This window comes from Crocuta crocuta, unplaced genomic scaffold (genome assembly GCF_008692635.1).
Source record: "Crocuta crocuta isolate KB4526 unplaced genomic scaffold, BGI_CrCroc_1.0 scaffold158, whole genome shotgun sequence".
Lineage (NCBI taxonomy): Eukaryota > Metazoa > Chordata > Mammalia > Carnivora > Hyaenidae > Crocuta > Crocuta crocuta.
This window is the reverse complement of record NW_027532590.1, coordinates 1,856,449-1,866,261: the sequence shown is the minus strand read 5'-3', so window position 1 is coordinate 1,866,261 and position 9,813 is coordinate 1,856,449.

The window sequence follows — 9,813 nt, the reverse complement described above, 5'->3', positions numbered from 1 at the left end:
TTAAAAAGTTTCAGTAACTTGACCTGGTTAGCACAGTAACTTACTTTTTTAAGTTTACTTATTTATTTTGAGAGAGAGAGAGAACAAATGGAGGAGGGGCTGAGAAAGAGAGTGACAGAGGATCTGAAGTGGGCTCCATGCCCACAGCACAGAGCCTGATGCCGGGCTCAAACTCACAAACCGTGAAACCATGACCTGAGCCTAAGTCAGATGCCCAAACCACAGAGCCCAGGCCACCCAAACCCCCCTACCACGGTCACTTTTAATTAACTTTTGCTTACTTGTTCCTATTTCCTACAACAAGCATGATTATTACTACTGCAAGGAGTGTAATCATTCATTCATTCTACAAATACTCATTGGCGGCCTGCTAAATGGCAATCACTATTCTAGGCATAAGGGGAGCAGTAAATTTACATTCTAGGGTGGGCGGTCGGAAAGTAAATAAGTAAACATATAATTAAAAAAAGATCATTTCAGTTAGGGGATAAGTGCCGAGGGCCACTATGTCTAGCCGTGCAAGTTGTGACTCTTAAGAATTGTGAAGAAAATAAAGCAGAACAGTGTGATGGGGAATGACTGGGAGTGATTTTATTTTATTTTTTTTTGGTTTCTAATCACACTTTATTTTCTTCTTCTTCTTCTTTATTTTTTTTTTTACAAATAGTTTATTGTCAAATTAGTTTCCACATAACACCCAGTGCTCATCCCCACTAGTGCCCTCCTCCATGCCCATCCCCCCCTCCCCCCCACATCCATCAGTCCTCAGTTTTTGTCAGCATTCAAGAGTCTCTCACGGTTTGATTTTAAAGTAAACAGTCAGAGAAGGCTTCTTGGAGGAGGCAGCAATTGAGCTTAGATTTAAGTTACATAAAGCAACCAGCATTGGGAAGATCTTGGGCTGGGGCACCAGTCAGAACCGGAACAAAATCTTTGAGGCAGGAACGCATTTCCTGAAGACAAGATCTTAAAGGAAGCCGGTGAGGCCAGAGTGCAGTCAGCAGGGGAGGGGAGGGAAGATGAGTGAGACTGGAGGGGACTGGACCACATGTGGCCCTTCCTGGCCATAAGAAGGGGCATAAATAGCATTACTAAATACTAATGTAAACCCTACCTTTTAAACTATTGTCATTAATATTTATAGAGGTAAAGCAGAAGCTTGTGAACTTGTCTCACTCTTGGAATGCTTAGAGATTTTAGGGGCAAAAAAAGGGGGGGTGGGGAGAAAAAGAAAAGCTATGGGTTATCTGCCTGGAAAAACACGCATATGCACAGCAATGTGCACACTATTTCAGAAGGTATCCGGGTTCATATTCACCCAGTAGCTTATGTATTGGCCCATGGACATCGGGTTAAGAAAAATCACAAAAACCATGTAACGGTGAGCTAAATGAATTGTGGCCGTTAAGCAATAAGTATAATCCTCACTTAAGGAGTTTTCCTCCAAAAATTTTGTAATCCAGTTCAGACTATAAGACACACTACATTACACAAGACTAGGTTTCCAGTTTTAGCCTCAGAGGTATATATATATATATTTCTTTAAAAGATCCACAATCTCCTTTCTGCAATTCTTACATGCAAAAGCCAAAGTCTAAAAGGAGAAAGCAATCATTTTATAAATCAATTGTCAGAAACATTTGAGTTGATGTGAGATTATTTTTGATTTGTCTTTATTTGTACAACTCATACATCTGTGGCAGAGATAACAATGTGTTGGATTATACAGCAATGACTTATTCTTCCCTAGTCGTGTTGATAGATGATAGTTAGGGGATATAGGCAGGTAGGTAGATCGATATGTAGATACCTAGATAGATACATAGATTCCTCCATCTCACCCCCCCCCCCCCAAATATCAAAATTCTGAAACAACTGAGGCCTGGAGATTTGGGGGTAAGGAAACATGGACCTGCCTAAGTTTTCTTCCTTCTAAAATGGTTCTTGAATGTTTTACACACCTTTTCTATGTGTTTGAGTTACCAAACATAAGTCAGCATGCAGGCCTCTAACCACTCACATCCAGCTGGTGTTCTGACGTGTTTTAGATGACAGCCTAGGGTTTCCTCAGCTCAGACCACCTCCGGAGTAGGAAGGCTACAGGACACTGTGAACGGTCTCCCTCAGCGTGTAAAAACCACCTGTGCCAAATTAATTTGTGCTTATCCAGTGTGAAGTTCACAGGGTCCCTTCGCCTTTCTTACCTAAGAAGGGTGGTCTATTGACTTGGCCTTTGGCAAACAAACACATGCAGGGAGCGCTGGCCTCTTGCAGGGCTTTTCCAAGAATTATTCCCAACATATTCCCAAGCTCGTTTCTTCTTTTGTTTTCTCCATTTTTATTTAGCATTTGTTTATATAGTGTAGCTTTGTGTTTTCAAGGCATTTTTACCACCATTTAATTGCTAATACATTCCACATTGCTGGAAAGGGGGCATTATTCTCCTTGTGCTGCGGAGAGACCCAGAGATGAGTTAAGTAATTTTCTCAAGGAATCTGAATGTGAGTCAGTGATTAGGCTTCAATTAGAACTCAGAGTTTCATATGCGCAATGTTCTTTTCTCAGGTCTCTGGGGCACCCTGTTATTATCTGGGAAATGTTCCCAAAGCCCAAACTAATTATCCCTAGCTATGATGCTTCTGCCTAAGAAATAAACACTTCTGGGTCAGGAGGAGAGGGAAGAACTGTAAAGAAAGAAATTTCCTAATTTTCCATAAAGTATGAATGTTTGAATATAATGTACTACCTCCTATTCAGTCTGTGTAAAATCATTCCATTGTTTTAATATATTTTAACATGATGATTTAAAACCTAAAACAATTATACTTTAAGAAATAAAACATTAAATTAAAGCTATTAGAGCCTAATTTTTGTTGAGTGTGTTCATTTATTTATTTGACTTTATGTGCTCCACTGAGAAGTTAAAGTTAATTTCTGCAGGTGCTGGACACCCAGAAAAGAGTGTGTATTTTATAAAAGCTTTTAGTGGGGATCTTTCAAAATTAAAATATATCTTTTAATCCAATCCCTCATTTTTTTGAATATGAAACTCTGCCATGTGACTCAATGAGGAAAGGAAGGAATTTGTAGGAATTATCCTTCTCTGGCTTTCTGCAATTCTTTCTCTCCCGATATTGTCTTGTGGACCCCCCCTTAAGTAGAGTTTTTTCTTCCCTTGCTCCTTTCTGGATTACTGTAATTGACCTTTTCCATTTATATGCAAGTTGTAACCAGGTTTCTCTTAACCTCTGCCTCACCTACTGAGTTTATTGCAGGATCTGCTATTGTAAACCAAATTTCTATCCGTATGTATTTCAGGTCCAGAACGCCATTTGACAACTCGCTTCTGTATTTTATTTTTACACTGCTTCACTTTCCATCAATGCCAGTGATAATTCCCTGGAGTCTTTGGAACATCTCCTTTCATGTGCATATTTTAAAGAAAAGTAACCCATTTCTGCTGATAAAATTGTACTTTGCTCACACTTCCCACCCCCTTAGAAGCCCAATGGCTCCATTTTTTAGCAAGATTCCTCACAGCACCACCAACATAATTGCTCAGGGTTCGTCATTCGGATCACATCGCAATCATCTAAAAGATCTTTCAGTGGTTCTCAGGATTATAGCTCTCAAAATGGGCTGTATAAACCATTCTGTTTATTCTTCAAATACCACACATATATGTTCCCTGAAACAATTTAGGGTGTTCCTTTTTCTCCGATCAGGGCCCAATTTGTTGATCTTGAAGGGCTTGGCAGAATTCTTTCTAAACATTCCCTAGATTTCCACTTACACATGTAACAGCCTCTTTTGTTCCATTCCGCACATTGTAATTTTCTTCCTTTAATCTTGAACTCTTCTCCTTTCACCAAGAAGTCTTCCCTTATTAACATTATATGCCCCAAATCTCTCCACTTACCAATTGTTTATTACTTCTGTTTTCATACTTTGGTTGCTTTTTTTTTTAATTCCTATTTGGTAAATTCTTCTTGTTGGTCTTACATCTGTCTTGTTTTTGTCTCAGAGGACATAGCCTTTATAACTAGTGAATCACAAAAACACCAGGCCAATCTACGCCATGGTCTTAATTATCTTAATAGTAAATATGTCTATTTACTTAAAAAAAAAAAAAGGATGGGATGCCTAGGTGGCTCAGTCAGTTGAGTGTCCAACTTCAGCTCAGGTTATGATCTCACCATTTGTGGGTTCAAGCCCCGTGTCGGGCTCTGTGTTGACGGCTCAGAGCCTGGAGCCTGCTTCAGATTCTGTGTCTCCCCCTCTCTCTGCCCTCCCCTGCTTGTGCTGTTTCTCTCTCATAAATAAATAAACATTAAAATAATAATTTTTTAAAAAGAGAAAGACTGAAAGATCAATGTATTGGGGCACCTGGGTGGCTCAGCCAGTTGAGTGTCTGACTTTGGCTCGTCATGATCTCACAGCTCAAGAGTTCGAGCCCCATGTCAGGCTGTGCTAACAGTTGAGAGCGAGCCTGTTTTGGGTTCTGTGCCTCCTTTTCTCAAGCTCTGTCTGTCTGTCTCTCTCTCAAAAATAAATAAGCATTAAAACAAAATTTTAAAGATCAAAATATCTTTTCTACCAGAGAAAAATTCTGAATTTTTTTTTGATTTATGTTTATTTGTGTCACTCCTGTTTTATAGTGGAGATGATGATGTGTTGGATTATAAGGTAATGCCTCATTCTCAACTGGTTATATTATTATATATAGTGTTGCTATACATAATATAGATAGACAGGTGGATAGATAGATAGATAGATAGATAGATCAATCTGTCTATTTGAGGTGAGTAGAGTGTAGTATTTCAAAAAGTAGATCCCAGAGTTAGACTGTCTTAGATTATATTCTAGTACAAACCTTAATTATTAACTCCATGCTCCTTGCACGCAGTCTGGTTAACTTCTCTGTGCCTCAGTTCCCTCACTGATTACACAGAAATAATCATAGTACCTACCTCATAAGATGGGTGTGAAGTACAGTTTCCTTAAGGAAACTGTACTTAAAAAACTTAATAGAGCGTGGCACAAAGTAAATATGCAATAATATATTGTGTCATCTTTAAAATTAGATTGAATTTACAATGTGACTTTCAATGTGCTGAATTGGGGGAGGGAGTGTAGAGAGCAGAGTATAAAAGAACATACTACCAGCTTCGAAATAATTTGTCATATAAAATATGTAGTGTGGGTAGTGATTAAAGTTACAACTTTAACTTCAGGGTATCCTACTCAGAAATTTCATATTTTAATCATTCAGGTAGTAAAATATGCATTTATCTAAAGAAAATGTGTACACACAGATATATGAATTTCTCAATATGTTCTCATATTGAATAAATGTAAATGTGAATATAAATGTTCTTCTCTGGTTCCTCTTTATCAATAAAAATAGAAAATCCTACATTAGAGCATTCTCATCCTATTTAAATTGTTATCCCTAAAAATTTGTTCACAGCAGTGTCTGTATTTGCCTTCCAGCAACCATTTATATGTCCCAATTCCCCCCAAATGTATAACCAGTGAAATAAAAACAAATGACCCCACGAATATAACTCCCTAGTACCATTCTTGCACACAGAAAATCATCAAATAATATTCAGTAAATTCAATTGACTAATGTTTTGCTATAAGTGTAAATGAAAACCAACATGACTTGGTTCGAATTTGTGAAAACAATGTTTTGAACAAACATTGTTCAAACAAACAGAAATAATGTTTATGGCAACTATGCAGGTATTCATATGATTAAATAAAACAATTATTGGGAACATCTAATAAATTTAGGAGTCGTTTTACTAGTTTCAGAACTAAAATAGAAGTTATTTTCTTAAACTCAGAAAGGGTAACAGTCAAAACTGCACAGTGAGTTGACACTTTGAGTCATCTCCTGCTCATGGGACACACAGCAACAATAGGAATATAGAAACCAAAACTTAAAAAGATAAAGTAGAACTCAAAAACAAGATAATCATTTTAATGGATTAAAAACAGAGCCAAAGCACAAAGCTATGAGTCATGCTAATGTCTGACCTAGCAGCAGGCAGTAAGAAGTTGTTGGGAGGGGGCAAGGTCTAAATTGTGCATGAAAATTAGATTTTGATGCAGTTTTTCTACTCTTGAGTAGAGGCCCAAATAAGTCATTCAGGGGCCAAACCCAACTGGAAGATGTGGAACGAGGGATGCACAGTGTAGGCCCCGAACGCAACCCCCAGCACCATTCCAGACAGACATGGCCAAGGGAACCTGTCTCTTTTCCTGACACAGAGCCAATCATAGAAAAGAAGCTCAACTCCAGGAGTTGAGGAGTGTTCTCAGTAGGCTGAGAACACTGAGATTTTCGTGCTTCTGCCCAAGCTCACTTATAGGGCAAGTATTCCATGCCAGGAGGAGCTAAATAAGAAGACTAAAAGACTGAAAGAGAAGGGTCTAGTGTCTCCTCTCAGAGCTCTGCTCACAGCCCAGGGGTATCACTCTGGCAGAAGTGGGCTACTCTCCTGGCTTCATCTGCAATGCAGTGGCACCGGCACCGTAGTTTCACTTAGGATGAGAGGGAGATTAAAAGAACAAAGGGCAGGGGTGCCTGGGTGGCTCAGTCCATTGGGCATGACTTCGGCGCAGCTCATAATCTCATAGTTCATGGGTTCAAACCCCGCATCAGGCTCTCTGCTGTCAACACAACAATTCCTGCCTCAGATCCTCTGTCCCTCTCTCTTTGCCCCTCTCCTGCTCTCCTCTGCTTTCTCTCTCAAAAATAAATAAACATTAAAAAAGAACAAAGAGCAGTACACCTCAGCTGAAGGTGAGTTGGTTTTATTTGGAACAGAGTATGGGGAAGTTCATGGTTAAGGATGTTGTGGAAAACAACAGAGTTCTTGGTGGTGAGCAATTAAGAGGAGGCTAGCAACCCCATGAGGGAAACAAGCTAAACAATAGATAACAAGACCTTTAAAAGGGAGAACCAGAGAGAGAGAGAGAGACAGCTAAAAAGAGAACTCCTAGGGTAGAAAAAAATCACAATGATTCTCCTCAAAGATCACTCCTGCAAAGCGGACCAAATTTATTGGATCAGACTATGGAGCAATGTATGCCCCAAGGCATTGTCAAGAGCAATAGATTAGTCCACCATGATTGAGAGGAGGCTAGCAACAATTTGTGATACCAGCAGAGGCAGTCAGCTAATAGAGAAATGAGGGGAAAGAGCACTGCAAAATCCAGAGGTGATTATATATGTGTCAAGGCTATGCCTACTGGGTAGTGACATCAGAGGCTGTTCCTGGAGGGGAAAAAGACTTCACTAAAATAGTTCACATCCAAGTCACAAAACAACCAACATGGAAACAATAAGCCTTTGGGTGGGGGAGGAGAATTGGTACCCATAGTTGCTTTACTATGTCATCTAAAATGTCCAGATTTTAACCAAATATTGTGAGACATGCAAAGAACTAGGTAGGTGTTTATCAACAGACAAGGGGGGAAAAAACTGACAACAGAAACTGTCTTTAAGAGATCCCAGATATCAGAAAAGAATTCAAAGAAACGATTAGAAATATGTTAAAAATCTAAAGGAAAATATAAGTAAAATGTCAAGGGAGGCATTGTGTTAATACCTCATCAAATAGAGGTATTATTAAAGAGATCGGCATAATAAAAAAAAATACCCAACTTCTGTTGTGGAAATCCTGAACAAGAAAATTTCACTAGAGGGGCTCAACAATAGATTTCAGTTCACACAAGAAAGAAGCAGTGATGTTGAAGATAGATTAATAGAAATTATACAATTTAAAAAACAGAAAGAAAATGAACAGAAACGTAAGGAAATATGGTACACCATTAAGCATAACAACATAAATGTAATGTAAGCACCAGNCAAAGCTCACAGCCATAATGGCTGAAAACTACCCAAATCTGATGAAAAATATTAATCTAGAAATCCAAGAAGCTCAAAACCCTAAGTAGAAGAAACTCTAAGAGATCTACACTTGGAAACATTATAGTAAAAATATTGAAAGACAAAGACAAATAGGAAAATGTGAATGCAGCAAGAGAAAAATGACTTATTTCAAGGGCACTCCAATAATATTAATGGCTGCTGTCTTGTTGGAAACAGGGCAGGCCAGAAGGCTTTGGGATGGCCTAGTCATGGTGCTGAAAGAAAAGAAATATCAAATAAGGATCCTATAGCCAGAAAAAAATATCTCTCAAAAAATGAAATAAAAAGTCCTAAGATAACAAACATTGAGCGAAATTGTTGCTATCAAACATGCTTTATAATAAATAGTTAAAGGAAGTTCTTAAGATAAAAAGTGATACCAGNAGATAGAAATGTAATGCAATTGGCAATTGGCAATGCCAGCAAACAGGAGATGGATGGGAACAAAGTTGGTTCAGAGTAAGGAAATGATAACACATGTTCCATTGAATACACAGGTGGAAATTTAAAAAAATTAGAAATTGCAAATATAACAAATGTGATGAATAAATGTTCTCCTTTCTTCTTTCAAATGACATGAGAAGATATAAAAAGATATTCTTTCCAAGAAACAATACTACAACTGAACATCTACATGTGGAAAATGAATCCAGACACAGACTTTATACCCTTTATAAAAATTAACATAACATGGATCACAGACTTGGGGCACCTGGGTGGCTCAGTCAGTTAAGTGTCCAACTTCAGCTCAGGTCATGATCTTACAGGTTCAGAAGTTCAAGCCCCGTGTTGGGCTCTGTGCTGACAGCTCAGAGCCTGGATCCTGCTTTGGATTCTCTCTCTCTCTCTCTGTCTCTCTGCTCCTTTCCTGCTCATGCTGTCTCTCCCTCTCTCTCAAAAATAAATGTTAAAAAAATTTTAAAAAAGGATCACAGACTTAAACTTATAGAACTGTAACACTTGACGATAACATAGGAGAAAAATCTTGATAACCTTGGGCATGGTGCTAAGTTTTTAGATACAATATCAGATGCACGATCCATGAAAGAAATAATTGAGACGCTGACTTCATTAAAATTAAAAAATTTCTTCTCTGTGAAAGACAATGTCAAGAGAATGAGAAGACAGGCCACACACTGGGAGAAAATATTTGCAAAAGACACATCTGATTAAGGATTGTCATCCAAAATATAGAAAGAACTCTTAAAACTAAACAATAAGAAAACAAACAATGCTAATCTCCCCAAAGAAGACATACAGACATACAGATGGCAAATAATCATGTGAAAAGATATCCCACATCATAAGTCATCAGGGAACTTTGAACTAAGACAACACTAAGATACACACCTATTAGAACGGCCAAAACCCAGAACACTGATAATACCTCACGCTGGAGAGGATGTGGAGAAACAAAACCCTCATTCACAGCTGGTGGAATTGCAAGCCACTTTGGAAGACCTTTGGCAGTTTCTTACATAACTAAACCTACTCTTATCATGTGACCCAGCAATCATACTCACTGATGTTTACCCAAAGGAGATGAAAATGTAAATGGACACAAAAACCTGCACATGGATATTTATGGCAGTTTTATTCACAATTAACAAAACTTGGAAGCAATCAAGGTGTCCTTCAGGAGATTTAGGGCTAAAATAACTTGTACATCTAGACAGTGGAATGTTATGTAATGCTCAAAAGAAATGAGCTATTAAGTCATGAAAAGACATGGAAGAACTTTAACTGTATATGACTAAATGAAAGCCAATCTGAAAATGCTACATGCTAAATAATTCCAACTATACCACTTTGTGGAAAAGTCAAAGCTGTAGAGACAGTAAAAATATCAGTGGTTGCCAGGATTTGAC